General features: G+C 63.9%; 8 non-coding genes across 8 annotated transcripts; all 8 read left to right on the forward strand.

Moving 5' to 3' along the window:
* Positions 1-448: 448 nt before the first annotated feature.
* Positions 449-567, forward strand: LOC142876722 (5S ribosomal RNA). The gene has a single exon (XR_012923553.1). It is a non-coding gene; the product is annotated as a 5S ribosomal RNA (ribosomal RNA).
* A 3522-nt stretch (positions 568-4089) lies between these two features.
* LOC142876723 (5S ribosomal RNA) lies at positions 4090-4208 on the forward strand. The gene has a single exon (XR_012923554.1). It is a non-coding gene; the product is annotated as a 5S ribosomal RNA (ribosomal RNA).
* Positions 4209-7728: 3520 nt separating this feature from the next.
* LOC142876724 (5S ribosomal RNA) lies at positions 7729-7847 on the forward strand. Its single transcript, XR_012923555.1, has one exon. It is a non-coding gene; the product is annotated as a 5S ribosomal RNA (ribosomal RNA).
* A 3518-nt stretch (positions 7848-11365) lies between these two features.
* LOC142876730 (5S ribosomal RNA) lies at positions 11366-11484 on the forward strand. Its single transcript, XR_012923561.1, has one exon. It is a non-coding gene; the product is annotated as a 5S ribosomal RNA (ribosomal RNA).
* A 3518-nt stretch (positions 11485-15002) lies between these two features.
* LOC142876741 (5S ribosomal RNA) lies at positions 15003-15121 on the forward strand. Its single transcript, XR_012923564.1, has one exon. It is a non-coding gene; the product is annotated as a 5S ribosomal RNA (ribosomal RNA).
* Positions 15122-18651: 3530 nt separating this feature from the next.
* LOC142876752 (5S ribosomal RNA) lies at positions 18652-18770 on the forward strand. Its single transcript, XR_012923572.1, has one exon. It is a non-coding gene; the product is annotated as a 5S ribosomal RNA (ribosomal RNA).
* Positions 18771-22305: 3535 nt separating this feature from the next.
* Positions 22306-22424, forward strand: LOC142876764 (5S ribosomal RNA). Its single transcript, XR_012923582.1, has one exon. It is a non-coding gene; the product is annotated as a 5S ribosomal RNA (ribosomal RNA).
* A 3541-nt stretch (positions 22425-25965) lies between these two features.
* Positions 25966-26084, forward strand: LOC142876776 (5S ribosomal RNA). The gene has a single exon (XR_012923594.1). It is a non-coding gene; the product is annotated as a 5S ribosomal RNA (ribosomal RNA).
* The last annotated feature ends 1187 nt before the right edge of the window (positions 26085-27271 follow it).

The following is a 27271-nucleotide window of genomic DNA, read 5'->3' on the forward strand; positions in this document are numbered from 1 at the left end:
GCCCCTGCCTGGGGTCAAAGGGCGGGCGATCCGCGCGTGCGCAATCGGCGGCGGCGGCGGCGGCGGCGGCGGCGGCGGCGGCGGGGGCGGCCACGAGCTGGGGGTGGGGGGCGGGTAGGTGAAGGAGGCCAGGCGAGGAGAGGAAGGGGGCTGGAAGGTCTCCACCTTGGCGAGTCCAGCCGTGGAGGCGCATCTTGTGTGAGTGTGAGTGTGTGTGTGTGTGTGTGTGTGTGTATAGAGAGACAGCCCCCCACCCCGGCCCACCGCTCCCTGCCCGCCCCGCCCCGCCTGTCACCCCCGTCCCTCGGAGCCCGCCGGACCCGGCCGGTGAACTCAACAGGCCCGGCCCGGCGCGGGTCAGCGCCGGTGCGGGGCCTGGGGCGGGAGGAGGCGGCGGGGAAGCGCAGAGAGGCTCGGCTTCTTGAGCGGGGCAGGGGCGCCCTCCGCCGTCTAGGGCCACACCACCCTGAACGCGCCCGACCTCGTCTGGTCTCGGAAGCTAAGCAGGGTCGGGCCTGGTTAGTACTTGGATGGGAGACCGCCTGGGAATACCGGGTGCCGTAGGCTTCTTCTTTTTTTTTTTTTTTTTTTGTTTTGCCTCTTGTTCTGTCCCCTCTCTGGGAGCGAGGCGGCGGCCCGGGGTGGGGGTCACCCCCACCCTCAGCGCCCGCCGCGGTGCCTGGCGCCCCAGCCCGCACCGTGGGGCCTCCTCTTGTCCCAAGCCGCGACACCGCCGTCACGCGGCAGCATGCGTGGCTTCTGGACTGTCAGGTCTCAGACCAAAGGTCTGCTCTGTGGGAACCGACACGCTGGAGGAAACCTTGAGAGTCTGAGAGGGGAGGGAGTTCCAGAAGAAGGCCAGGATGTCATTTGGAGGGAGTATGTGACCAGAACTCGTCCCGTTGCTTTTGGGGTTCTATGGGCTACACGTAGGAATCTTTGGTGGTGGCACCTGATGTTGGGGGATCCGGAGTCGCACCCAGACCTGCTCCACAGGCCTCCTTTTACTTTTCTCTTCGGATTCATTATTTTTAAAAAGTGTCTCTTATCTCTATGATTGCATTTTCTTTTCTCTCTCTTTTCAAGCAGATGATGGGAGTCCAAGTATTAAGGTGACATGTGTTGCCCGTGCCCCCCTCCCCCCTGTGTTCTTATTCATTTACCTCTGATGTCGTTCCAGCGTATTGTGGGGGTACCAATGTTAGGGTCGGGTAAGTTGCCCTCTCCCTGCCTCCCCCCTCGGGTCAGAGCCTCAAGTGCGCCCATCCCCCAGTCGGTGCGCACCCACCCCATTCCTAATGGAGGTGTATGCCCATCCCCTCCCCCCACCCGCCCGACACCCACCCGATGAAGGTGATTCCTCTGTGTCCACTTAGGTGTCCATCGGTTCGTACCCATTTGCTGGTGAGCGCGAGCACGTGGTGCTCGTGTGTCCATTCTTGGGCTACCTGGCTTACTGGAACGGGTTCCAGCTCTGGCCAGGAGAACCACGAGAGGTGCCCTCTCACCGCTGCTCCTCCTAGCTGAATAGCACTCCGTGGTGTCCACGCGCCACATTTCATTTACGCACTCGTGGGTCGATGGGCACTCGGGTCGCTTCCAGGTCTTTGCGATTGTGACTTGTGCCCTGACTCTAACCCTAACCCTTACCCAGCCCGTCTCCTCCTCGGCCCCTGCCTGACTGACTCCTTCCCGCCCGGCCTGTCACCTGTCACCGTCCTCTGCCCCTGCCTGACACGCTCCTCCCCGCCCGGGCCGTCACCGTCCTCGGCCCCTGCCTGACGGGGCTCCTCCGTCGCCTGGGCCTTCCAAGGGCTTGGTGTGGACGCTGGTTCCAGGACGCCCTCCCAGGAACCCGGTAGCAGGGCGGCCGCAGCGTCTCGCGCCACCCAACCGTCCGCCGGCCGGCGGCCGTCGCTAAGTGGCCTGCGGGGGACGTGCCCCCACTGTGGGGCGGGCGCCCAGCCTGGTGTCTTCTCCGAGGCCCCGTGGCTGCTTTCACCCCCCCCCGCAAGGGGAGAGCCGCGGAGGTGGGGACCGCCTCCTCGTGGGGACGTACACCCAGCTCTCCACGTCGGATTCCGGGGCTCTCTGTCCTGCCAGAAGGCCCAGCTGGCCTGCGGGTCCTTAGAGTGGCAAAAACATCCGAAAACTGAGATTGAGGGTCCGGTGGTTGTCTGCACTTTTGTGCTGGGCACCCCAGGGAGGCCCGGGGGCTGGCTGGACGACGCGGTCTGCTGGGCAGGGGGGGGGGTTTGGAGGAGCAACTGATGCCCTTTGCACTTTGGGTAGCAAGTGTCTGAGGTGTCTCTGAGCCCTGCGCCATGTCGGGGGTGGGGGGTGGGAGGTCGGTGGGGGTGGAGGAGCAGGAGGAGGAGGAGGAGGAGGTGGGAAGGGCCGTGGCCTGCAGTCGTCTTCCCGGGGTGGCTTCTTCCACAGGCTGCTTGGCCTGGGCTCCCTGCACCTGGGCCTTTGGAGGACTGGCCCTGTGCTTGCCAACGCTTCCCCTGCAGGGACCCAGAGCTGGGAGGTTGCATCTCTCAGCCCTGGGTCGGGCAGAGCCCCAGCGGGCCATGCCCACAACCTCTCTCAGCACGGGTCCCCCAGAAGGCTCCTTTGGGACCAGGATTCTCTTGCGGGTGACTCTTTAAGGTCTGGCCCCTGGATGGAGGGGCACCAGGAGTAGAGGAGCAGGAAGGGGAAGGGGGTGGCCATGCGAGGGGACACTTTCAGGCCAAGTCCCAGCTTCAGCCTGATCCTCCTGGGAACCCCGGGGTGTACGTCACACCTCCTGGTTGTCCCGCTCTGAGACAAGGAGCCGGGCTTCGCATTCCCCCAGCAGCCAGTCGTGGGCTGAGGACACCTGGGGCGTTGGGAACTCCCTGGCTTCTCCTTGGCTTAACATCTGGAGCTGCTTGTGAATCGTGCCGCCACACACACACCCGAGTGCAGGTGTCTTCTGCACAGACTGCGGGCCTCGCTCTTCTGAATGCCGCTAGCTCGCCACCCACCCACGGGTGAACCTGGTCAGGGTACTTTCTCTCGGGGGCAGACTCTGATCCTGGCGGGCTACCGGTGTTTCTGTTTGCTCGTTTCTTTCTTCCATTTCGGGAAAGGCTTCCTTACTGGGTGTGGAAATCTCCTATGCCTTTCCTCGCCTATTCTGTCAGCTTTAAAATTCTCTTTCAGTTGCCACCCTCACAGATGGATTAGGAAACTCTTTCCGGTGCACTCATTAGTGAAATGACCTCAATGAAGCTGGAATCCAATATCTAATGGCCGATTTTTAGCGAGTCCACACGCCAGGGTGGTCGGGGTCCAATGCAGCCCCGGCCAGGCCCAGGCCCCGGCCCCTTGGACTGGGCCACAGGAGGACACAGAGGAGGGTCCCGGCCCCCCCGGTCGCGTTGCCGGCAGTTCTCCAAGGGCTTGGGCGTTTTCCAGAGGTAGGAGATGGAGGGGACTGATTTCTTCAGCGCCCCACAAACCACGCCACCCCACCCATGGGACACATCCCTAGAGAGAGAGAGAGACGCCCCATACACTCGCTCCCCTCCCCCATGCGCTGTGCCCCAGCCCGGGGCCCGGGGGAATAGGCGGCAGCCCACCCACAGGGTGGGGGGCCCAGCTGAAAGGGGTTGTCGGGGAGGGCGGCCCCTGCCTGGGGTCAAAGGGCGGGCGATCCGCGCGTGCGCAATCGGCGGCGGCGGCGGCGGCGGCGGCGGGGGCGGCCACGAGCTGGGGGTGGGGGGCGGGTAGGTGAAGGAGGCCAGGCGAGGAGAGGAAGGGGGCTGGAAGGTCTCCACCTTGGCGAGTCCAGCCGTGGAGGCGCATCTTGTGTGAGTGTGAGTGTGTGTGTGTGTGTGTGTGTGTGTATAGAGAGACAGCCCCCCACCCCGGCCCACCGCTCCCTGCCCGCCCCGCCCCGCCTGTCACCCCCGTCCCTCGGAGCCCGCCGGACCCGGCCGGTGAACTCAACAGGCCCGGCCCGGCGCGGGTCAGCGCCGGTGCGGGGCCTGGGGCGGGAGGAGGCGGCGGGGAAGCGCAGAGAGGCTCGGCTTCTTGAGCGGGGCAGGGGCGCCCTCCGCCGTCTAGGGCCACACCACCCTGAACGCGCCCGACCTCGTCTGGTCTCGGAAGCTAAGCAGGGTCGGGCCTGGTTAGTACTTGGATGGGAGACCGCCTGGGAATACCGGGTGCCGTAGGCTTCTTCTTTTTTTTTTTTTTTGTTTTGCCTCTTGTTCTGTCCCCTCTCTGGGAGCGAGGCGGCGGCCCGGGGTGGGGGTCACCCCCACCCTCAGCGCCCGCCGCGGTGCCTGGCGCCCCAGCCCGCACCGTGGGGCCTCCTCTTGTCCCAAGCCGCGACACCGCCGTCACGCGGCAGCATGCGTGGCTTCTGGACTGTCAGGTCTCAGACCAAAGGTCTGCTCTGTGGGAACCGACACGCTGGAGGAAACCTTGAGAGTCTGAGAGGGGAGGGAGTTCCAGAAGAAGGCCAGGATGTCATTTGGAGGGAGTATGTGACCAGAACTCGTCCCGTTGCTTTTGGGGTTCTATGGGCTACACGTAGGAATCTTTGGTGGTGGCACCTGATGTTGGGGGATCCGGAGTCGCACCCAGACCTGCTCCACAGGCCTCCTTTTACTTTTCTCTTCGGATTCATTATTTTTAAAAAGTGTCTCTTATCTCTATGATTGCATTTTCTTTTCTCTCTCTTTTCAAGCAGATGATGGGAGTCCAAGTATTAAGGTGACATGTGTTGCCCGTGCCCCCCTCCCCCCTGTGTTCTTATTCATTTACCTCTGATGTCGTTCCAGCGTATTGTGGGGGTACCAATGTTAAGGTCGGGTACGTTGCCCTCTCCCAGCCTCCCCCCTCGGGTCAGAGCCTCAAGTGCGCCCATGCCCCAGTCGGTGCGCACCCACCCCATTCCTAATGGAGGTGTATGCCCATCCCCTCCCCCCACCCGCCCGACACCCACCCGATGAAGGTGATTCCTCTGTGTCCACTTAGGTGTCCATCGGTTCGTACCCATTTGCTGGTGAGCGCGAGCACGTGGTGCTCGTGTGTCCATTCTTGGGCTACCTGGCTTACTGGAACGGGTTCCAGCTCTGGCCAGGAGAACCACGAGAGGTGCCCTCTCACCGCTGCTCCTCCTAGCTGAATAGCACTCCGTGGTGTCCACGCGCCACATTTCATTTACGCACTCGTGGGTCGATGGGCACTCGGGTCGCTTCCAGGTCTTTGCGATTGTGACTTGTGCCCTGACTCTAACCCTAACCCTTACCCAGCCCGTCTCCTCCTCGGCCCCTGCCTGACTGACTCCTTCCCGCCCGGCCTGTCACCTGTCACCGTCCTCTGCCCCTGCCTGACACGCTCCTCCCCGCCCGGGCCGTCACCGTCCTCGGCCCCTGCCTGACGGGGCTCCTCCGTCGCCTGGGCCTTCCAAGGGCTTGGTGTGGACGCTGGTTCCAGGACGCCCTCCCAGGAACCCGGTAGCAGGGCGGCCGCAGCGTCTCGCGCCACCCAACCGTCCGCCGGCCGGCGGCCGTCGCTAAGTGGCCTGCGGGGGACGTGCCCCCACTGTGGGGCGGGCGCCCAGCCTGGTGTCTTCTCCGAGGCCCCGTGGCTGCTTTCACCCCCCCCGCAAGGGGAGAGCCGCGGAGGTGGGGACCGCCTCCTCGTGGGGACGTACACCCAGCTCTCCACGTCGGATTCCGGGGCTCTCTGTCCTGCCAGAAGGCCCAGCTGGCCTGCGGGTCCTTAGAGTGGCAAAAACATCCGAAAACTGAGATTGAGGGTCCGGTGGTTGTCTGCACTTTTGTGCTGGGCACCCCAGGGAGGCCCGGGGGCTGGCTGGACGACGCGGTCTGCTGGGCAGGGGGGGGGGTTTGGAGGAGCAACTGATGCCCTTTGCACTTTGGGTAGCAAGTGTCTGAGGTGTCTCTGAGCCCTGCGCCATGTCGGGGGTGGGGGGTGGGAGGTCGGTGGGGGTGGAGGAGCAGGAGGAGGAGGAGGAGGAGGTGGGAAGGGCCGTGGCCTGCAGTCGTCTTCCCGGGGTGGCTTCTTCCACAGGCTGCTTGGCCTGGGCTCCCTGCACCTGGGCCTTTGGAGGACTGGCCCTGTGCTTGCCAACGCTTCCCCTGCAGGGACCCAGAGCTGGGAGGTTGCATCTCTCAGCCCTGGGTCGGGCAGAGCCCCAGCGGGCCATGCCCACAACCTCTCTCAGCACGGGTCCCCCAGAAGGCTCCTTTGGGACCAGGATTCTCTTGCGGGTGACTCTTTAAGGTCTGGCCCCTGGATGGAGGGGCACCAGGAGTAGAGGAGCAGGAAGGGGAAGGGGGTGGCCATGCGAGGGGACACTTTCAGGCCAAGTCCCAGCTTCAGCCTGATCCTCCTGGGAACCCCGGGGTGTACGTCACACCTCCTGGTTGTCCCGCTCTGAGACAAGGAGCCGGGCTTCGCATTCCCCCAGCAGCCAGTCGTGGGCTGAGGACACCTGGGGCGTTGGGAACTCCCTGGCTTCTCCTTGGCTTAACATCTGGAGCTGCTTGTGAATCGTGCCGCCACACACACACCCGAGTGCAGGTGTCTTCTGCACAGACTGCGGGCCTCGCTCTTCTGAATGCCGCTAGCTCGCCACCCACCCACGGGTGAACCTGGTCAGGGTACTTTCTCTCGGGGGCAGACTCTGATCCTGGCGGGCTACCGGTGTTTCTGTTTGCTCGTTTCTTTCTTCCATTTCGGGAAAGGCTTCCTTACTGGGTGTGGAAATCTCCTATGCCTTTCCTCGCCTATTCTGTCAGCTTTAAAATTCTCTTTCAGTTGCCACCCTCACAGATGGATTAGGAAACTCTTTCCGGTGCACTCATTAGTGAAATGACCTCAATGAAGCTGGAATCCAATATCTAATGGCCGATTTTTAGCGAGTCCACACGCCAGGGTGGTCGGGGTCCAATGCAGCCCCGGCCAGGCCCAGGCCCCGGCCCCTTGGACTGGGCCACAGGAGGACACAGAGGAGGGTCCCGGCCCCCCCGGTCGCGTTGCCGGCAGTTCTCCAAGGGCTTGGGCGTTTTCCAGAGGTAGGAGATGGAGGGGACTGATTTCTTCAGCGCCCCACAAACCACGCCACCCCACCCATGGGACACATCCCTAGAGAGAGAGAGAGACGCCCCATACACTCGCTCCCCTCCCCCATGCGCTGTGCCCCAGCCCGGGGCCCGGGGGAATAGGCGGCAGCCCACCCACAGGGTGGGGGGCCCAGCTGAAAGGGGTTGTCGGGGAGGGCGGCCCCTGCCTGGGGTCAAAGGGCGGGCGATCCGCGCGTGCGCAATCGGCGGCGGCGGCGGCGGCGGCGGCGGCGGGGGCGGCCACGAGCTGGGGGTGGGGGGCGGGTAGGTGAAGGAGGCCAGGCGAGGAGAGGAAGGGGGCTGGAAGGTCTCCACCTTGGCGAGTCCAGCCGTGGAGGCGCATCTTGTGTGAGTGTGAGTGTGTGTGTGTGTGTGTGTGTGTGTATAGAGAGACAGCCCCCCACCCCGGCCCACCGCTCCCTGCCCGCCCCGCCCCGCCTGTCACCCCCGTCCCTCGGAGCCCGCCGGACCCGGCCGGTGAACTCAACAGGCCCGGCCCGGCGCGGGTCAGCGCCGGTGCGGGGCCTGGGGCGGGAGGAGGCGGCGGGGAAGCGCAGAGAGGCTCGGCTTCTTGAGCGGGGCAGGGGCGCCCTCCGCCGTCTAGGGCCACACCACCCTGAACGCGCCCGACCTCGTCTGGTCTCGGAAGCTAAGCAGGGTCGGGCCTGGTTAGTACTTGGATGGGAGACCGCCTGGGAATACCGGGTGCCGTAGGCTTCTTCTTTTTTTTTTTTTTTGTTTTGCCTCTTGTTCTGTCCCCTCTCTGGGAGCGAGGCGGCGGCCCGGGGTGGGGGTCACCCCCACCCTCAGCGCCCGCCGCGGTGCCTGGCGCCCCAGCCCGCACCGTGGGGCCTCCTCTTGTCCCAAGCCGCGACACCGCCGTCACGCGGCAGCATGCGTGGCTTCTGGACTGTCAGGTCTCAGACCAAAGGTCTGCTCTGTGGGAACCGACACGCTGGAGGAAACCTTGAGAGTCTGAGAGGGGAGGGAGTTCCAGAAGAAGGCCAGGATGTCATTTGGAGGGAGTATGTGACCAGAACTCGTCCCGTTGCTTTTGGGGTTCTATGGGCTACACGTAGGAATCTTTGGTGGTGGCACCTGATGTTGGGGGATCCGGAGTCGCACCCAGACCTGCTCCACAGGCCTCCTTTTACTTTTCTCTTCGGATTCATTATTTTTAAAAAGTGTCTCTTATCTCTATGATTGCATTTTCTTTTCTCTCTCTTTTCAAGCAGATGATGGGAGTCCAAGTATTAAGGTGACATGTGTTGCCCGTGCCCCCCTCCCCCCTGTGTTCTTATTCATTTACCTCTGATGTCGTTCCAGCGTATTGTGGGGGTACCAATGTTAAGGTCGGGTACGTTGCCCTCTCCCAGCCTCCCCCCTCGGGTCAGAGCCTCAAGTGCGCCCATGCCCCAGTCGGTGCGCACCCACCCCATTCCTAATGGAGGTGTATGCCCATCCCCTCCCCCCACCCGCCCGACACCCACCCGATGAAGGTGATTCCTCTGTGTCCACTTAGGTGTCCATCGGTTCGTACCCATTTGCTGGTGAGCGCGAGCACGTGGTGCTCGTGTGTCCATTCTTGGGCTACCTGGCTTACTGGAACGGGTTCCAGCTCTGGCCAGGAGAACCACGAGAGGTGCCCTCTCACCGCTGCTCCTCCTAGCTGAATAGCACTCCGTGGTGTCCACGCGCCACATTTCATTTACGCACTCGTGGGTCGATGGGCACTCGGGTCGCTTCCAGGTCTTTGCGATTGTGACTTGTGCCCTGACTCTAACCCTAACCCTTACCCAGCCCGTCTCCTCCTCGGCCCCTGCCTGACTGACTCCTTCCCGCCCGGCCTGTCACCTGTCACCGTCCTCTGCCCCTGCCTGACACGCTCCTCCCCGCCCGGGCCGTCACCGTCCTCGGCCCCTGCCTGACGGGGCTCCTCCGTCGCCTGGGCCTTCCAAGGGCTTGGTGTGGACGCTGGTTCCAGGACGCCCTCCCAGGAACCCGGTAGCAGGGCGGCCGCAGCGTCTCGCGCCACCCAACCGTCCGCCGGCCGGCGGCCGTCGCTAAGTGGCCTGCGGGGGACGTGCCCCCACTGTGGGGCGGGCGCCCAGCCTGGTGTCTTCTCCGAGGCCCCGTGGCTGCTTTCACCCCCCCCCGCAAGGGGAGAGCCGCGGAGGTGGGGACCGCCTCCTCGTGGGGACGTACACCCAGCTCTCCACGTCGGATTCCGGGGCTCTCTGTCCTGCCAGAAGGCCCAGCTGGCCTGCGGGTCCTTAGAGTGGCAAAAACATCCGAAAACTGAGATTGAGGGTCCGGTGGTTGTCTGCACTTTTGTGCTGGGCACCCCAGGGAGGCCCGGGGGCTGGCTGGACGACGCGGTCTGCTGGGCAGGGGGGGGGGTTTGGAGGAGCAACTGATGCCCTTTGCACTTTGGGTAGCAAGTGTCTGAGGTGTCTCTGAGCCCTGCGCCATGTCGGGGGTGGGGGGTGGGAGGTCGGTGGGGGTGGAGGAGCAGGAGGAGGAGGAGGAGGAGGTGGGAAGGGCCGTGGCCTGCAGTCGTCTTCCCGGGGTGGCTTCTTCCACAGGCTGCTTGGCCTGGGCTCCCTGCACCTGGGCCTTTGGAGGACTGGCCCTGTGCTTGCCAACGCTTCCCCTGCAGGGACCCAGAGCTGGGAGGTTGCATCTCTCAGCCCTGGGTCGGGCAGAGCCCCAGCGGGCCATGCCCACAACCTCTCTCAGCACGGGTCCCCCAGAAGGCTCCTTTGGGACCAGGATTCTCTTGCGGGTGACTCTTTAAGGTCTGGCCCCTGGATGGAGGGGCACCAGGAGTAGAGGAGCAGGAAGGGGAAGGGGGTGGCCATGCGAGGGGACACTTTCAGGCCAAGTCCCAGCTTCAGCCTGATCCTCCTGGGAACCCCGGGGTGTACGTCACACCTCCTGGTTGTCCCGCTCTGAGACAAGGAGCCGGGCTTCGCATTCCCCCAGCAGCCAGTCGTGGGCTGAGGACACCTGGGGCGTTGGGAACTCCCTGGCTTCTCCTTGGCTTAACATCTGGAGCTGCTTGTGAATCGTGCCGCCACACACACACCCGAGTGCAGGTGTCTTCTGCACAGACTGCGGGCCTCGCTCTTCTGAATGCCGCTAGCTCGCCACCCACCCACGGGTGAACCTGGTCAGGGTACTTTCTCTCGGGGGCAGACTCTGATCCTGGCGGGCTACCGGTGTTTCTGTTTGCTCGTTTCTTTCTTCCATTTCGGGAAAGGCTTCCTTACTGGGTGTGGAAATCTCCTATGCCTTTCCTCGCCTATTCTGTCAGCTTTAAAATTCTCTTTCAGTTGCCACCCTCACAGATGGATTAGGAAACTCTTTCCGGTGCACTCATTAGTGAAATGACCTCAATGAAGCTGGAATCCAATATCTAATGGCCGATTTTTAGCGAGTCCACACGCCAGGGTGGTCGGGGTCCAATGCAGCCCCGGCCAGGCCCAGGCCCCGGCCCCTTGGACTGGGCCACAGGAGGACGCAGAGGAGGGTCCCGGCCCCCCCGGTCGCGTTGCCGGCAGTTCTCCAAGGGCTTGGGCGTTTTCCAGAGGTAGGAGATGGAGGGGACTGATTTCTTCAGCGCCCCACAAACCACGCCACCCCACCCATGGGACACATCCCTAGAGAGAGAGAGAGACGCCCCATACACTCGCTCCCCTCCCCCATGCGCTGTGCCCCAGCCCGGGGCCCGGGGGAATAGGCGGCAGCCCACCCACAGGGTGGGGGGCCCAGCTGAAAGGGGTTGTCGGGGAGGGCGGCCCCTGCCTGGGGTCAAAGGGCGGGCGATCCGCGCGTGCGCAATCGGCGGCGGCGGCGGCGGCGGCGGCGGGGGCGGCCACGAGCTGGGGGTGGGGGGCGGGTAGGTGAAGGAGGCCAGGCGAGGAGAGGAAGGGGGCTGGAAGGTCTCCACCTTGGCGAGTCCAGCCGTGGAGGCGCATCTTGTGTGAGTGTGAGTGTGTGTGTGTGTGTGTGTGTGTGTATAGAGAGACAGCCCCCCACCCCGGCCCACCGCTCCCTGCCCGCCCCGCCCCGCCTGTCACCCCCGTCCCTCGGAGCCCGCCGGACCCGGCCGGTGAACTCAACAGGCCCGGCCCGGCGCGGGTCAGCGCCGGTGCGGGGCCTGGGGCGGGAGGAGGCGGCGGGGAAGCGCAGAGAGGCTCGGCTTCTTGAGCGGGGCAGGGGCGCCCTCCGCCGTCTAGGGCCACACCACCCTGAACGCGCCCGACCTCGTCTGGTCTCGGAAGCTAAGCAGGGTCGGGCCTGGTTAGTACTTGGATGGGAGACCGCCTGGGAATACCGGGTGCCGTAGGCTTCTTCTTTTTTTTTTTTTTTGTTTTGCCTCTTGTTCTGTCCCCTCTCTGGGAGCGAGGCGGCGGCCCGGGGTGGGGGTCACCCCCACCCTCAGCGCCCGCCGCGGTGCCTGGCGCCCCAGCCCGCACCGTGGGGCCTCCTCTTGTCCCAAGCCGCGACACCGCCGTCACGCGGCAGCATGCGTGGCTTCTGGACTGTCAGGTCTCAGACCAAAGGTCTGCTCTGTGGGAACCGACACGCTGGAGGAAACCTTGAGAGTCTGAGAGGGGAGGGAGTTCCAGAAGAAGGCCAGGATGTCATTTGGAGGGAGTATGTGACCAGAACTCGTCCCGTTGCTTTTGGGGTTCTATGGGCTACACGTAGGAATCTTTGGTGGTGGCACCTGATGTTGGGGGATCCGGAGTCGCACCCAGACCTGCTCCACAGGCCTCCTTTTACTTTTCTCTTCGGATTCATTATTTTTAAAAAGTGTCTCTTATCTCTATGATTGCATTTTCTTTTCTCTCTCTTTTCAAGCAGATGATGGGAGTCCAAGTATTAAGGTGACATGTGTTGCCCGTGCCCCCCTCCCCCCTGTGTTCTTATTCATTTACCTCTGATGTCGTTCCAGCGTATTGTGGGGGTACCAATGTTAGGGTCGGGTACGTTGCCCTCTCCCTGCCTCCCCCCTCGGGTCAGAGCCTCAAGTGCGCCCATCCCCCAGTCGGTGCGCACCCACCCCATTCCTAATGGAGGTGTATGCCCATCCCCTCCCCCCACCCGCCCGACACCCACCCGATGAAGGTGATTCCTCTGTGTCCACTTAGGTGTCCATCGGTTCGTACCCATTTGCTGGTGAGCGCGAGCACGTGGTGCTCGTGTGTCCATTCTTGGGCTACCTGGCTTACTGGAACGGGTTCCAGCTCTGGCCAGGAGAACCACGAGAGGTGCCCTCTCACCGCTGCTCCTCCTAGCTGAATAGCACTCCGTGGTGTCCACGCGCCACATTTCATTTACGCACTCGTGGGTCGATGGGCACTCGGGTCGCTTCCAGGTCTTTGCGATTGTGACTTGTGCCCTGACTCTAACCCTAACCCTTACCCAGCCCGTCTCCTCCTCGGCCCCTGCCTGACTGACTCCTTCCCGCCCGGCCTGTCACCTGTCACCGTCCTCTGCCCCTGCCTGACACGCTCCTCCCCGCCCGGGCCGTCACCGTCCTCGGCCCCTGCCTGACGGGGCTCCTCCGTCGCCTGGGCCTTCCAAGGGCTTGGTGTGGACGCTGGTTCCAGGACGCCCTCCCAGGAACCCGGTAGCAGGGCGGCCGCAGCGTCTCGCGCCACCCAACCGTCCGCCGGCCGGCGGCCGTCGCTAAGTGGCCTGCGGGGGACGTGCCCCCACTGTGGGGCGGGCGCCCAGCCTGGTGTCTTCTCCGAGGCCCCGTGGCTGCTTTCACCCCCCCCCGCAAGGGGAGAGCCGCGGAGGTGGGGACCGCCTCCTCGTGGGGACGTACACCCAGCTCTCCACGTCGGATTCCGGGGCTCTCTGTCCTGCCAGAAGGCCCAGCTGGCCTGCGGGTCCTTAGAGTGGCAAAAACATCCGAAAACTGAGATTGAGGGTCCGGTGGTTGTCTGCACTTTTGTGCTGGGCACCCCAGGGAGGCCCGGGGGCTGGCTGGACGACGCGGTCTGCTGGGCAGGGGGGGGGGTTTGGAGGAGCAACTGATGCCCTTTGCACTTTGGGTAGCAAGTGTCTGAGGTGTCTCTGAGCCCTGCGCCATGTCGGGGGTGGGGGGTGGGAGGTCGGTGGGGGTGGAGGAGCAGGAGGAGGAGGAGGAGGAGGTGGGAAGGGCCGTGGCCTGCAGTCGTCTTCCCGGGGTGGCTTCTTCCACAGGCTGCTTGGCCTGGGCTCCCTGCACCTGGGCCTTTGGAGGACTGGCCCTGTGCTTGCCAACGCTTCCCCTGCAGGGACCCAGAGCTGGGAGGTTGCATCTCTCAGCCCTGGGTCGGGCAGAGCCCCAGCGGGCCATGCCCACAACCTCTCTCAGCACGGGTCCCCCAGAAGGCTCCTTTGGGACCAGGATTCTCTTGCGGGTGACTCTTTAAGGTCTGGCCCCTGGATGGAGGGGCACCAGGAGTAGAGGAGCAGGAAGGGGAAGGGGGTGGCCATGCGAGGGGACACTTTCAGGCCAAGTCCCAGCTTCAGCCTGATCCTCCTGGGAACCCCGGGGTGTACGTCACACCTCCTGGTTGTCCCGCTCTGAGACAAGGAGCCGGGCTTCGCATTCCCCCAGCAGCCAGTCGTGGGCTGAGGACACCTGGGGCGTTGGGAACTCCCTGGCTTCTCCTTGGCTTAACATCTGGAGCTGCTTGTGAATCGTGCCGCCACACACACACCCGAGTGCAGGTGTCTTCTGCACAGACTGCGGGCCTCGCTCTTCTGAATGCCGCTAGCTCGCCACCCACCCACGGGTGAACCTGGTCAGGGTACTTTCTCTCGGGGGCAGACTCTGATCCTGGCGGGCTACCGGTGTTTCTGTTTGCTCGTTTCTTTCTTCCATTTCGGGAAAGGCTTCCTTACTGGGTGTGGAAATCTCCTATGCCTTTCCTCGCCTATTCTGTCAGCTTTAAAATTCTCTTTCAGTTGCCACCCTCACAGATGGATTAGGAAACTCTTTCCGGTGCACTCATTAGTGAAATGACCTCAATGAAGCTGGAATCCAATATCTAATGGCCGATTTTTAGCGAGTCCACACGCCAGGGTGGTCGGGGTCCAATGCAGCCCCGGCCAGGCCCAGGCCCCGGCCCCTTGGACTGGGCCACAGGAGGACGCAGAGGAGGGTCCCGGCCCCCCCGGTCGCGTTGCCGGCAGTTCTCCAAGGGCTTGGGCGTTTTCCAGAGGTAGGAGATGGAGGGGACTGATTTCTTCAGCGCCCCACAAACCACGCCACCCCACCCATGGGACACATCCCTAGAGAGAGAGAGAGACGCCCCATACACTCGCTCCCCTCCCCCATGCGCTGTGCCCCAGCCCGGGGCCCGGGGGAATAGGCGGCAGCCCACCCACAGGGTGGGGGGCCCAGCTGAAAGGGGTTGTCGGGGAGGGCGGCCCCTGCCTGGGGTCAAAGGGCGGGCGATCCGCGCGTGCGCAATCGGCGGCGGCGGCGGCGGCGGCGGCGGGGGCGGCCACGAGCTGGGGGTGGGGGGCGGGTAGGTGAAGGAGGCCAGGCGAGGAGAGGAAGGGGGCTGGAAGGTCTCCACCTTGGCGAGTCCAGCCGTGGAGGCGCATCTTGTGTGAGTGTGAGTGTGTGTGTGTGTGTGTGTGTGTGTATAGAGAGACAGCCCCCCACCCCGGCCCACCGCTCCCTGCCCGCCCCGCCCCGCCTGTCACCCCCGTCCCTCGGAGCCCGCCGGACCCGGCCGGTGAACTCAACAGGCCCGGCCCGGCGCGGGTCAGCGCCGGTGCGGGGCCTGGGGCGGGAGGAGGCGGCGGGGAAGCGCAGAGAGGCTCGGCTTCTTGAGCGGGGCAGGGGCGCCCTCCGCCGTCTAGGGCCACACCACCCTGAACGCGCCCGACCTCGTCTGGTCTCGGAAGCTAAGCAGGGTCGGGCCTGGTTAGTACTTGGATGGGAGACCGCCTGGGAATACCGGGTGCCGTAGGCTTCTTCTTTTTTTTTTTTTTTTGTTTTGCCTCTTGTTCTGTCCCCTCTCTGGGAGCGAGGCGGCGGCCCGGGGTGGGGGTCACCCCCACCCTCAGCGCCCGCCGCGGTGCCTGGCGCCCCAGCCCGCACCGTGGGGCCTCCTCTTGTCCCAAGCCGCGACACCGCCGTCACGCGGCAGCATGCGTGGCTTCTGGACTGTCAGGTCTCAGACCAAAGGTCTGCTCTGTGGGAACCGACACGCTGGAGGAAACCTTGAGAGTCTGAGAGGGGAGGGAGTTCCAGAAGAAGGCCAGGATGTCATTTGGAGGGAGTATGTGACCAGAACTCGTCCCGTTGCTTTTGGGGTTCTATGGGCTACACGTAGGAATCTTTGGTGGTGGCACCTGATGTTGGGGGATCCGGAGTCGCACCCAGACCTGCTCCACAGGCCTCCTTTTACTTTTCTCTTCGGATTCATTATTTTTAAAAAGTGTCTCTTATCTCTATGATTGCATTTTCTTTTCTCTCTCTTTTCAAGCAGATGATGGGAGTCCAAGTATTAAGGTGACATGTGTTGCCCGTGCCCCCCTCCCCCCTGTGTTCTTATTCATTTACCTCTGATGTCGTTCCAGCGTATTGTGGGGGTACCAATGTTAGGGTCGGGTACGTTGCCCTCTCCCTGCCTCCCCCCTCGGGTCAGAGCCTCAAGTGCGCCCATCCCCCAGTCGGTGCGCACCCACCCCATTCCTAATGGAGGTGTATGCCCATCCCCTCCCCCCACCCGCCCGACACCCACCCGATGAAGGTGATTCCTCTGTGTCCACTTAGGTGTCCATCGGTTCGTACCCATTTGCTGGTGAGCGCGAGCACGTGGTGCTCGTGTGTCCATTCTTGGGCTACCTGGCTTACTGGAACGGGTTCCAGCTCTGGCCAGGAGAACCACGAGAGGTGCCCTCTCACCGCTGCTCCTCCTAGCTGAATAGCACTCCGTGGTGTCCACGCGCCACATTTCATTTACGCACTCGTGGGTCGATGGGCACTCGGGTCGCTTCCAGGTCTTTGCGATTGTGACTTGTGCCCTGACTCTAACCCTAACCCTTACCCAGCCCGTCTCCTCCTCGGCCCCTGCCTGACTGACTCCTTCCCGCCCGGCCTGTCACCTGTCACCGTCCTCTGCCCCTGCCTGACACGCTCCTCCCCGCCCGGGCCGTCACCGTCCTCGGCCCCTGCCTGACGGGGCTCCTCCGTCGCCTGGGCCTTCCAAGGGCTTGGTGTGGACGCTGGTTCCAGGACGCCCTCCCAGGAACCCGGTAGCAGGGCGGCCGCAGCGTCTCGCGCCACCCAACCGTCCGCCGGCCGGCGGCCGTCGCTAAGTGGCCTGCGGGGGACGTGCCCCCACTGTGGGGCGGGCGCCCAGCCTGGTGTCTTCTCCGAGGCCCCGTGGCTGCTTTCACCCCCCCCCGCAAGGGGAGAGCCGCGGAGGTGGGGACCGCCTCCTCGTGGGGACGTACACCCAGCTCTCCACGTCGGATTCCGGGGCTCTCTGTCCTGCCAGAAGGCCCAGCTGGCCTGCGGGTCCTTAGAGTGGCAAAAACATCCGAAAACTGAGATTGAGGGTCCGGTGGTTGTCTGCACTTTTGTGCTGGGCACCCCAGGGAGGCCCGGGGGCTGGCTGGACGACGCGGTCTGCTGGGCAGGGGGGGGGGTTTGGAGGAGCAACTGATGCCCTTTGCACTTTGGGTAGCAAGTGTCTGAGGTGTCTCTGAGCCCTGCGCCATGTCGGGGGTGGGGGGTGGGAGGTCGGTGGGGGTGGAGGAGCAGGAGGAGGAGGAGGAGGAGGTGGGAAGGGCCGTGGCCTGCAGTCGTCTTCCCGGGGTGGCTTCTTCCACAGGCTGCTTGGCCTGGGCTCCCTGCACCTGGGCCTTTGGAGGACTGGCCCTGTGCTTGCCAACGCTTCCCCTGCAGGGACCCAGAGCTGGGAGGTTGCATCTCTCAGCCCTGGGTCGGGCAGAGCCCCAGCGGGCCATGCCCACAACCTCTCTCAGCACGGGTCCCCCAGAAGGCTCCTTTGGGACCAGGATTCTCTTGCGGGTGACTCTTTAAGGTCTGGCCCCTGGATGGAGGGGCACCAGGAGTAGAGGAGCAGGAAGGGGAAGGGGGTGGCCATGCGAGGGGACACTTTCAGGCCAAGTCCCAGCTTCAGCCTGATCCTCCTGGGAACCCCGGGGTGTACGTCACACCTCCTGGTTGTCCCGCTCTGAGACAAGGAGCCGGGCTTCGCATTCCCCCAGCAGCCAGTCGTGGGCTGAGGACACCTGGGGCGTTGGGAACTCCCTGGCTTCTCCTTGGCTTAACATCTGGAGCTGCTTGTGAATCGTGCCGCCACACACACACCCGAGTGCAGGTGTCTTCTGCACAGACTGCGGGCCTCGCTCTTCTGAATGCCGCTAGCTCGCCACCCACCCACGGGTGAACCTGGTCAGGGTACTTTCTCTCGGGGGCAGACTCTGATCCTGGCGGGCTACCGGTGTTTCTGTTTGCTCGTTTCTTTCTTCCATTTCGGGAAAGGCTTCCTTACTGGGTGTGGAATGGAAATCTCCTATGCCTTTCCTCGCCTATTCTGTCAGCTTTAAAATTCTCTTTCAGTTGCCACCCTCACAGATGGATTAGGAAACTCTTTCCGGTGCACTCATTAGTGAAATGACCTCAATGAAGCTGGAATCCAATATCTAATGGCCGATTTTTAGCGAGTCCACACGCCAGGGTGGTCGGGGTCCAATGCAGCCCCGGCCAGGCCCAGGCCCCGGCCCCTTGGACTGGGCCACAGGAGGACACAGAGGAGGGTCCCGGCCCCCCCGGTCGCGTTGCCGGCAGTTCTCCAAGGGCTTGGGCGTTTTCCAGAGGTAGGAGATGGAGGGGACTGATTTCTTCAGCGCCCCACAAACCACGCCACCCCACCCATGGGACACATCCCTAGAGAGAGAGAGAGACGCCCCATACACTCGCTCCCCTCCCCCATGCGCTGTGCCCCAGCCCGGGGCCCGGGGGAATAGGCGGCAGCCCACCCACAGGGTGGGGGGCCCAGCTGAAAGGGGTTGTCGGGGAGGGCGGCCCCTGCCTGGGGTCAAAGGGCGGGCGATCCGCGCGTGCGCAATCGGCGGTGGCGGCGGCGGCGGCGGCGGCGGCGGGGGCGGCCACGAGCTGGGGGTGGGGGGCGGGTAGGTGAAGGAGGCCAGGCGAGGAGAGGAAGGGGGCTGGAAGGTCTCCACCTTGGCGAGTCCAGCCGTGGAGGCGCATCTTGTGTGAGTGTGAGTGTGTGTGTGTGTGTGTGTGTGTGTATAGAGAGACAGCCCCCCACCCCGGCCCACCGCTCCCTGCCCGCCCCGCCCCGCCTGTCACCCCCGTCCCTCGGAGCCCGCCGGACCCGGCCGGTGAACTCAACAGGCCCGGCCCGGCGCGGGTCAGCACCGGTGCGGGGCCTGGGGCGGGAGGAGGCGGCGGGGAAGCGCAGAGAGGCTCGGCTTCTTGAGCGGGGCAGGGGCGCCCTCTGCCGTCTAGGGCCACACCACCCTGAACGCGCCCGACCTCGTCTGGTCTCGGAAGCTAAGCAGGGTCGGGCCTGGTTAGTACTTGGATGGGAGACCGCCTGGGAATACCGGGTGCCGTAGGCTTCTTCTTTTTTTTTTTTTTTGTTTTGCCTCTTGTTCTGTCCCCTCTCTGGGAGCGAGGCGGCGGCCCGGGGTGGGGGTCACCCCCACCCTCAGCGCCCGCCGCGGTGCCTGGCGCCCCAGCCCGCACCGTGGGGCCTCCTCTTGTCCCAAGCCGCGACACCGCCGTCACGCGGCAGCATGCGTGGCTTCTGGACTGTCAGGTCTCAGACCAAAGGTCTGCTCTGTGGGAACCGACACGCTGGAGGAAACCTTGAGAGTCTGAGAGGGGAGGGAGTTCCAGAAGAAGGCCAGGATGTCATTTGGAGGGAGTATGTGACCAGAACTCGTCCCGTTGCTTTTGGGGTTCTATGGGCTACACGTAGGAATCTTTGGTGGTGGCACCTGATGTTGGGGGATCCGGAGTCGCACCCAGACCTGCTCCACAGGCCTCCTTTTACTTTTCTCTTCGGATTCATTATTTTTAAAAAGTGTCTCTTATCTCTATGATTGCATTTTCTTTTCTCTCTCTTTTCAAGCAGATGATGGGAGTCCAAGTATTAAGGTGACATGTGTTGCCCGTGCCCCCCTCCCCCCTGTGTTCTTATTCATTTACCTCTGATGTCGTTCCAGCGTATTGTGGGGGTACCAATGTTAAGGTCGGGTACGTTGCCCTCTCCCAGCCTCCCCCCTCGGGTCAGAGCCTCAAGTGCGCCCATGCCCCAGTCGGTGCGCACCCACCCCATTCCTAATGGAGGTGTATGCCCATCCCCTCCCCCCACCCGCCCGACACCCACCCGATGAAGGTGATTCCTCTGTGTCCACTTAGGTGTCCATCGGTTCGTACCCATTTGCTGGTGAGCGCGAGCACGTGGTGCTCGTGTGTCCATTCTTGGGCTACCTGGCTTACTGGAACGGGTTCCAGCTCTGGCCAGGAGAACCACGAGAGGTGCCCTCTCACCGCTGCTCCTCCTAGCTGAATAGCACTCCGTGGTGTCCACGCGCCACATTTCATTTACGCACTCGTGGGTCGATGGGCACTCGGGTCGCTTCCAGGTCTTTGCGATTGTGACTTGTGCCCTGACTCTAACCCTAACCCTTACCCAGCCCGTCTCCTCCTCGGCCCCTGCCTGACTGACTCCTTCCCGCCCGGCCTGTCACCTGTCACCGTCCTCTGCCCCTGCCTGACACGCTCCTCCCCGCCCGGGCCGTCACCGTCCTCGGCCCCTGCCTGACGGGGCTCCTCCGTCGCCTGGGCCTTCCAAGGGCTTGGTGTGGACGCTGGTTCCAGGACGCCCTCCCAGGAACCCGGTAGCAGGGCGGCCGCAGCGTCTCGCGCCACCCAACCGTCCGCCGGCCGGCGGCCGTCGCTAAGTGGCCTGCGGGGGACGTGCCCCCACTGTGGGGCGGGCGCCCAGCCTGGTGTCTTCTCCGAGGCCCCGTGGCTGCTTTCACCACCCCCGCAAGGGGAGAGCCGCGGAGGTGGGGACCGCCTCCTCGTGGGGACGTACACCCAGCTCTCCACGTCGGATTCCGGGGCTCTCTGTCCTGCCAGAAGGCCCAGCTGGCCTGCGGGTCCTTAGAGTGGCAAAAACATCCGAAAACTGAGATTGAGGGTCCGGTGGTTGTCTGCACTTTTGTGCTGGGCACCCCAGGGAGGCCCGGGGGCTGGCTGGACGACGCGGTCTGCTGGGCAGGGGGGGGGGTTTGGAGGAGCAACTGATGCCCTTTGCACTTTGGGTAGCAAGTGTCTGAGGTGTCTCTGAGCCCTGCGCCATGTCGGGGGTGGGGGGTGGGAGGTCGGTGGGGGTGGAGGAGCAGGAGGAGGAGGAGGAGGAGGTGGGAAGGGCCGTGGCCTGCAGTCGTCTTCCCGGGGTGGCTTCTTCCACAGGCTGCTTGGCCTGGGCTCCCTGCACCTGGGCCTTTGGAGGACTGGCCCTGTGCTTGCCAACGCTTCCCCTGCAGGGACCCAGAGCTGGGAGGTTGCATCTCTCAGCCCTGGGTCGGGCAGAGCCCCAGCGGGCCATGCCCACAACCTCTCTCAGCACGGGTCCCCCAGAAGGCTCCTTTGGGACCAGGATTCTCTTGCGGGTGACTCTTTAAGGTCTGGCCCCTGGATGGAGGGGCACCAGGAGTAGAGGAGCAGGAAGGGGAAGGGGGTGGCCATGCGAGGGGACACTTTCAGGCCAAGTCCCAGCTTCAGCCTGATCCTCCTGGGAACCCCGGGGTGTACGTCACACCTCCTGGTTGTCCCGCTCTGAGACAAGGAGCCGGGCTTCGCATTCCCCCAGCAGCCAGTCGTGGGCTGAGGACACCTGGGGCGTTGGGAACTCCCTGGCTTCTCCTTGGCTTAACATCTGGAGCTGCTTGTGAATCGTGCCGCCACACACACACCCGAGTGCAGGTGTCTTCTGCACAGACTGCGGGCCTCGCTCTTCTGAATGCCGCTAGCTCGCCACCCACCCACGGGTGAACCTGGTCAGGGTACTTTCTCTCGGGGGCAGACTCTGATCCTGGCGGGCTACCGGTGTTTCTGTTTGCTCGTTTCTTTCTTCCATTTCGGGAAAGGCTTCCTTACTGGGTGTGGAAATCTCCTATGCCTTTCCTCGCCTATTCTGTCAGCTTTAAAATTCTCTTTCAGTTGCCACCCTCACAGATGGATTAGGAAACTCTTTCCGGTGCACTCATTAGTGAAATGACCTCAATGAAGCTGGAATCCAATATCTAATGGCCGATTTTTAGCGAGTCCACACGCCAGGGTGGTCGGGGTCCAATGCAGCCCCGGCCAGGCCCAGGCCCCGGCCCCTTGGACTGGGCCACAGGAGGACACAGAGGAGGGTCCCGGCCCCCCCGGTCGCGTTGCCGGCAGTTCTCCAAGGGCTTGGGCGTTTTCCAGAGGTAGGAGATGGAGGGGACTGATTTCTTCAGCGCCCCACAAACCACGCCACCCCACCCATGGGACACATCCCTAGAGAGAGAGAGAGACGCCCCATACACTCGCTCCCCTCCCCCATGCGCTGTGCCCCAGCCCGGGGCCCGGGGGAATAGGCGGCAGCCCACCCACAGGGTGGGGGGCCCAGCTGAAAGGGGTTGTCGGGGAGGGCGGCCCCTGCCTGGGGTCAAAGGGCGGGCGATCCGCGCGTGCGCAATCGGCGGCGGCGGCGGCGGCGGCGGCGGCGGCGGCGGCGGCGGCGGGGGCGGCCACGAGCTGGGGGTGGGGGGCGGGTAGGTGAAGGAGGCCAGGCGAGGAGAGGAAGGGGGCTGGAAGGTCTCCACCTTGGCGAGTCCAGCCGTGGAGGCGCATCTTGTGTGAGTGTGAGTGTGTGTGTGTGTGTGTGTGTGTGTATAGAGAGACAGCCCCCCACCCCGGCCCACCGCTCCCTGCCCGCCCCGCCCCGCCTGTCACCCCCGTCCCTCGGAGCCCGCCGGACCCGGCCGGTGAACTCAACAGGCCCGGCCCGGCGCGGGTCAGCGCCGGTGCGGGGCCTGGGGCGGGAGGAGGCGGCGGGGAAGCGCAGAGAGGCTCGGCTTCTTGAGCGGGGCAGGGGCGCCCTCCGCCGTCTAGGGCCACACCACCCTGAACGCGCCCGACCTCGTCTGGTCTCGGAAGCTAAGCAGGGTCGGGCCTGGTTAGTACTTGGATGGGAGACCGCCTGGGAATACCGGGTGCCGTAGGCTTCTTCTTTTTTTTTTTTTTTGTTTTGCCTCTTGTTCTGTCCCCTCTCTGGGAGCGAGGCGGCGGCCCGGGGTGGGGGTCACCCCCACCCTCAGCGCCCGCCGCGGTGCCTGGCGCCCCAGCCCGCACCGTGGGGCCTCCTCTTGTCCCAAGCCGCGACACCGCCGTCACGCGGCAGCATGCGTGGCTTCTGGACTGTCAGGTCTCAGACCAAAGGTCTGCTCTGTGGGAACCGACACGCTGGAGGAAACCTTGAGAGTCTGAGAGGGGAGGGAGTTCCAGAAGAAGGCCAGGATGTCATTTGGAGGGAGTATGTGACCAGAACTCGTCCCGTTGCTTTTGGGGTTCTATGGGCTACACGTAGGAATCTTTGGTGGTGGCACCTGATGTTGGGGGATCCGGAGTCGCACCCAGACCTGCTCCACAGGCCTCCTTTTACTTTTCTCTTCGGATTCATTATTTTTAAAAAGTGTCTCTTATCTCTATGATTGCATTTTCTTTTCTCTCTCTTTTCAAGCAGATGATGGGAGTCCAAGTATTAAGGTGACATGTGTTGCCCGTGCCCCCCTCCCCCCTGTGTTCTTATTCATTTACCTCTGATGTCGTTCCAGCGTATTGTGGGGGTACCAATGTTAAGGTCGGGTACGTTGCCCTCTCCCAGCCTCCCCCCTCGGGTCAGAGCCTCAAGTGCGCCCATGCCCCAGTCGGTGCGCACCCACCCCATTCCTAATGGAGGTGTATGCCCATCCCCTCCCCCCACCCGCCCGACACCCACCCGATGAAGGTGATTCCTCTGTGTCCACTTAGGTGTCCATCGGTTCGTACCCATTTGCTGGTGAGCGCGAGCACGTGGTGCTCGTGTGTCCATTCTTGGGCTACCTGGCTTACTGGAACGGGTTCCAGCTCTGGCCAGGAGAACCACGAGAGGTGCCCTCTCACCGCTGCTCCTCCTAGCTGAATAGCACTCCGTGGTGTCCACGCGCCACATTTCATTTACGCACTCGTGGGTCGATGGGCACTCGGGTCGCTTCCAGGTCTTTGCGATTGTGACTTGTGCCCTGACTCTAACCCTAACCCTTACCCAGCCCGTCTCCTCCTCGGCCCCTGCCTGACTGACTCCTTCCCGCCCGGCCTGTCACCTGTCACCGTCCTCTGCCCCTGCCTGACACGCTCCTCCCCGCCCGGGCCGTCACCGTCCTCGGCCCCTGCCTGACGGGGCTCCTCCGTCGCCTGGGCCTTCCAAGGGCTTGGTGTGGACGCTGGTTCCAGGACGCCCTCCCAGGAACCCGGTAGCAGGGCGGCCGCAGCGTCTCGCGCCACCCAACCGTCCGCCGGCCGGCGGCCGTCGCTAAGTGGCCTGCGGGGGACGTGCCCCCACTGTGGGGCGGGCGCCCAGCCTGGTGTCTTCTCCGAGGCCCCGTGGCTGCTTTCACCACCCCCGCAAGGGGAGAGCCGCGGAGGTGGGGACCGCCTCCTCGTGGGGACGTACACCCAGCTCTCCACGTCGGATTCCGGGGCTCTCTGTCCTGCCAGAAGGCCCAGCTGGCCTGCGGGTCCTTAGAGTGGCAAAAACATCCGAAAACTGAGATTGAGGGTCCGGTGGTTGTCTGCACTTTTGTGCTGGGCACCCCAGGGAGGCCCGGGGGCTGGCTGGACGACGCGGTCTGCTGGGCAGGGGGGGGGGTTTGGAGGAGCAACTGATGCCCTTTGCACTTTGGGTAGCAAGTGTCTGAGGTGTCTCTGAGCCCTGCGCCATGTCGGGGGTGGGGGGTGGGAGGTCGGTGGGGGTGGAGGAGCAGGAGGAGGAGGAGGAGGAGGTGGGAAGGGCCGTGGCCTGCAGTCGTCTTCCCGGGGTGGCTTCTTCCACAGGCTGCTTGGCCTGGGCTCCCTGCACCTGGGCCTTTGGAGGACTGGCCCTGTGCTTGCCAACGCTTCCCCTGCAGGGACCCAGAGCTGGGAGGTTGCATCTCTCAGCCCTGGGTCGGGCAGAGCCCCAGCGGGCCATGCCCACAACCTCTCTCAGCACGGGTCCCCCAGAAGGCTCCTTTGGGACCAGGATTCTCTTGCGGGTGACTCTTTAAGGTCTGGCCCCTGGATGGAGGGGCACCAGGAGTAGAGGAGCAGGAAGGGGAAGGGGGTGGCCATGCGAGGGGACACTTTCAGGCCAAGTCCCAGCTTCAGCCTGATCCTCCTGGGAACCCCGGGGTGTACGTCACACCTCCTGGTTGTCCCGCTCTGAGACAAGGAGCCGGGCTTCGCATTCCCCCAGCAGCCAGTCGTGGGCTGAGGACACCTGGGGCGTTGGGAACTCCCTGGCTTCTCCTTGGCTTAACATCTGGAGCTGCTTGTGAATCGTGCCGCCACACACACACCCGAGTGCAGGTGTCTTCTGCACAGACTGCGGGCCTCGCTCTTCTGAATGCCGCTAGCTCGCCACCCACCCACGGGTGAACCTGGTCAGGGTACTTTCTCTCGGGGGCAGACTCTGATCCTGGCGGGCTACCGGTGTTTCTGTTTGCTCGTTTCTTTCTTCCATTTCGGGAAAGGCTTCCTTACTGGGTGTGGAAATCTCCTATGCCTTTCCTCGCCTATTCTGTCAGCTTTAAAATTCTCTTTCAGTTGCCACCCTCACAGATGGATTAGGAAACTCTTTCCGGTGCACTCATTAGTGAAATGACCTCAATGAAGCTGGAATCCAATATCTAATGGCCGATTTTTAGCGAGTCCACACGCCAGGGTGGTCGGGGTCCAATGCAGCCCCGGCCAGGCCCAGGCCCCGGCCCCTTGGACTGGGCCACAGGAGGACACAGAGGAGGGTCCCGGCCCCCCCGGTCGCGTTGCCGGCAGTTCTCCAAGGGCTTGGGCGTTTTCCAGAGGTAGGAGATGGAGGGGACTGATTTCTTCAGCGCCCCACAAACCACGCCACCCCACCCATGGGACACATCCCTAGAGAGAGAGAGAGACGCCCCATACACTCGCTCCCCTCCCCCATGCGCTGTGCCCCAGCCCGGGGCCCGGGGGAATAGGCGGCAGCCCACCCACAGGGTGGGGGGCCCAGCTGAAAGGGGTTGTCGGGGAGGGCGGCCCCTGCCTGGGGTCAAAGGGCGGGCGATCCGCGCGTGCGCAATCGGCGGCGGCGGCGGCGGCGGCGGCGGCGGCGGCGGCGGCGGCGGCGGCGGGGGCGGCCACGAGCTGGGGGTGGGGGGCGGGTAGGTGAAGGAGGCCAGGCGAGGAGAGGAAGGGGGCTGGAAGGTCTCCACCTTGGCGAGTCCAGCCGTGGAGGCGCATCTTGTGTGAGTGTGAGTGTGTGTGTGTGTGTGTGTGTGTGTATAGAGAGACAGCCCCCCACCCCGGCCCACCGCTCCCTGCCCGCCCCGCCCCGCCTGTCACCCCCGTCCCTCGGAGCCCGCCGGACCCGGCCGGTGAACTCAACAGGCCCGGCCCGGCGCGGGTCAGCGCCGGTGCGGGGCCTGGGGCGGGAGGAGGCGGCGGGGAAGCGCAGAGAGGCTCGGCTTCTTGAGCGGGGCAGGGGCGCCCTCCGCCGTCTAGGGCCACACCACCCTGAACGCGCCCGACCTCGTCTGGTCTCGGAAGCTAAGCAGGGTCGGGCCTGGTTAGTACTTGGATGGGAGACCGCCTGGGAATACCGGGTGCCGTAGGCTTCTTCTTTTTTTTTTTTTTTGTTTTGCCTCTTGTTCTGTCCCCTCTCTGGGAGCGAGGCGGCGGCCCGGGGTGGGGGTCACCCCCACCCTCAGCGCCCGCCGCGGTGCCTGGCGCCCCAGCCCGCACCGTGGGGCCTCCTCTTGTCCCAAGCCGCGACACCGCCGTCACGCGGCAGCATGCGTGGCTTCTGGACTGTCAGGTCTCAGACCAAAGGTCTGCTCTGTGGGAACCGACACGCTGGAGGAAACCTTGAGAGTCTGAGAGGGGAGGGAGTTCCAGAAGAAGGCCAGGATGTCATTTGGAGGGAGTATGTGACCAGAACTCGTCCCGTTGCTTTTGGGGTTCTATGGGCTACACGTAGGAATCTTTGGTGGTGGCACCTGATGTTGGGGGATCCGGAGTCGCACCCAGACCTGCTCCACAGGCCTCCTTTTACTTTTCTCTTCGGATTCATTATTTTTAAAAAGTGTCTCTTATCTCTATGATTGCATTTTCTTTTCTCTCTCTTTTCAAGCAGATGATGGGAGTCCAAGTATTAAGGTGACATGTGTTGCCCGTGCCCCCCTCCCCCCTGTGTTCTTATTCATTTACCTCTGATGTCGTTCCAGCGTATTGTGGGGGTACCAATGTTAAGGTCGGGTACGTTGCCCTCTCCCAGCCTCCCCCCTCGGGTCAGAGCCTCAAGTGCGCCCATGCCCCAGTCGGTGCGCACCCACCCCATTCCTAATGGAGGTGTATGCCCATCCCCTCCCCCCACCCGCCCGACACCCACCCGATGAAGGTGATTCCTCTGTGTCCACTTAGGTGTCCATCGGTTCGTACCCATTTGCTGGTGAGCGCGAGCACGTGGTGCTCGTGTGTCCATTCTTGGGCTACCTGGCTTACTGGAACGGGTTCCAGCTCTGGCCAGGAGAACCACGAGAGGTGCCCTCTCACCGCTGCTCCTCCTAGCTGAATAGCACTCCGTGGTGTCCACGCGCCACATTTCATTTACGCACTCGTGGGTCGATGGGCACTCGGGTCGCTTCCAGGTCTTTGCGATTGTGACTTGTGCCCTGACTCTAACCCTAACCCTTACCCAGCCCGTCTCCTCCTCGGCCCCTGCCTGACTGACTCCTTCCCGCCCGGCCTGTCACCTGTCACCGTCCTCTGCCCCTGCCTGACACGCTCCTCCCCGCCCGGGCCG

The sequence above is a fragment of the Microcebus murinus genome, chromosome 15 (genome assembly GCF_040939455.1).
Source record: "Microcebus murinus isolate Inina chromosome 15, M.murinus_Inina_mat1.0, whole genome shotgun sequence".
In the NCBI taxonomy this organism is placed as follows: domain Eukaryota; kingdom Metazoa; phylum Chordata; class Mammalia; order Primates; family Cheirogaleidae; genus Microcebus; species Microcebus murinus.